The sequence below is a fragment of the Calidris pugnax genome, unplaced genomic scaffold (assembly GCF_001431845.1).
Source record: "Calidris pugnax isolate Ruff unplaced genomic scaffold, ASM143184v1 scaffold48, whole genome shotgun sequence".
Lineage (NCBI taxonomy): Eukaryota > Metazoa > Chordata > Aves > Charadriiformes > Scolopacidae > Calidris > Calidris pugnax.
The window spans coordinates 917,471-919,377 of NW_015090787.1; the positions used below are offsets into that span (position 1 = coordinate 917,471).

The 1,907-nt window shown below is 64.0% G+C and overlaps 1 protein-coding gene across 4 annotated transcripts in view; it reads left to right on the forward strand.

The window, feature by feature from the left end:
• Nucleotides 1-68: 68 nt before the first annotated feature.
• NR4A2 (nuclear receptor subfamily 4 group A member 2) overlaps nt 69-1,907 on the forward strand; it is a 10,935-nt gene continuing 9,096 nt past the window's right edge. For 3 of the 4 annotated variants that reach the window (XM_014966514.1, XM_014966517.1, XM_014966516.1), the window contains exon 1: nt 69-218. The gene's annotated coding sequence lies outside the window, so the exon portion shown is untranslated. Of the gene's footprint in view, nt 219-411; nt 435-1,907 lie in introns of those variants that run through there. The other variant, XM_014966515.1, reaches the window with a different exon arrangement.

Here is a 1,907-nt window from a genome sequence, read left to right on the forward strand (position 1 = left end):
GCGCGGGGGGCTCGCGGCGCACGTTGGCTGGTGGCGGCGGAGAGCCCCCCACATAAACAAAGGCACATTGCGGGGACGGGGGACACTCCGGCCGCCGCCGCGCCCCGCGCAATCACCGCCTCCCTCCTCCCGCCGCCGCACAGCGCCGCTTATTCCCGCCACCTCCTCCTCCTCCTCCTCCTCCTTCCTCGGATGCATGCACGGCTCTCCGCTCTCCGGTGAGTGCCCACGCCTGGCTCCCCCCCCACGCACACACACACCCCCCACCTCAAAAAAACACCCGACAACCCCAAATCCACGCGCGAGGCTGCGGGAGAGTCACCCGAGGTGCGGTAAGGGAGGGGGAGGACGGGGATGGACACCCACCCCCACCCCACGGAGGGCTCCGTGGGCGCCTGTCACGCGTGGATGCATGCACGGCTCTCCGCTCTCCGGTGAGTGCCCACGCCTGGCTCCCCCCCCACGCACACACACACCCCCCACCTCAAAAAAACACCCGACAACCCCAAATCCACGCGCGAGGCTGCGGGAGAGTCACCCGAGGTGCGGTAAGGGAGGGGGAGGACGGGGATGGACACCCACCCCCACCCCACGGAGGGCTCCGTGGGCGCCTGTCACGCGTGGGGGTGGCAGGAATCGGCGGCCGGGCTGGACATCACCACCCCCCTCCGCCCCAAAAATCACCCGCAACCCTGTCCCCGCAGCCCGGGGACCCCGACGGGGCAGCGAGTGTCCCCCCGGGTCCGGGGCGGGGGGGGTGATGTCGTTGTGCCCGGGTGGGGTGTCGCTGGTCCCGGGGCGGCGCCGGCTGCCGCCCCGCCGGAAAAAATGAAAAAGAGGAAAAAAACCCACAAAAAAAAAAACCCCAAAGCTGGGAAATCGGGGGAAGGCGCGCGAGCCGGGGGACAAGTTTTCTGTCGCGACTTAAAAGAAACCCACCCCGCACGCGGCTCGTGGCGGGGGGGGGGGGGGTCGCTGCCCCCGAAGAGCATCCCCCCGGTGTCCGTGCCCCGTCGGGGGGTCGTTCCTCCCTCCCGGGGACACCCCGAGGAGCATCTCCCGGGTATCAACGCCCGAGGTGGGGATGTCGTTCCTCCCAAAGAGCATCTCCCGGGTGTCCGTGCCCGGGTGGGGTGTCGCTGGTCCCGGGAACACTCCGAAGAGCATCTCCCCGGGATGTCTCTTCCCGGGATAAGGATGATCCCGGGGTAAGGGATATGGTTGCTCCCGAAGAGCATCTTCCCGGGATAAGGGATACCTTTGCTCCCGAAGAGCATCTCCCGGGTGACTGTTCCCGGGATAAGGATGATCCCGGGATGAGGGATCTTTGCTCCCGAAGAGCATCTCCCGGGTTACTATTCCCGGGATAAGGATGATCCCGGGATAAGGGATGTCACCCGAAGAGCATCCCCCGGGTATCTCTTCCCGGGATAAGGGATATCAGTGCTCCCGAAGAGCATCTCCCGGGTGTCTCTTCCCGGGATAAGAATGATCCCGGGATAAGGGATATCTTTGCTCCCGAAGAGCATCTCCCGGGTGACTATTCCCGGGATAAGGGATATCTGTGCTCCCGAAGAGCATCTCCCGGGTTACTATTCCCGGGATAAGGATTATCCTTATCCTCCCGAAGAGCATCCCCCGGGTGCCTATTCCCGGGATAAGGGATATCTTTGCTCCCGAAAAGCATCTCCCCGGGTGTCTCTTCCCGGGATAAGGATGATCCCGGGATAAGGGATATCAGTGCTCCCTAAAATCACCCCCCGGGTATCTTTTCCCGGGATAAGGGATATCAGTGCTCCCGAAAATCATCCCCCGGGTGACTATTCCCGGGATAAGGGCTATCTTTGCTCCCCAAAATCATCCCTTTTCCCGGGATAAGATGCTCCCGAAGACCATCTCCCGTTGAG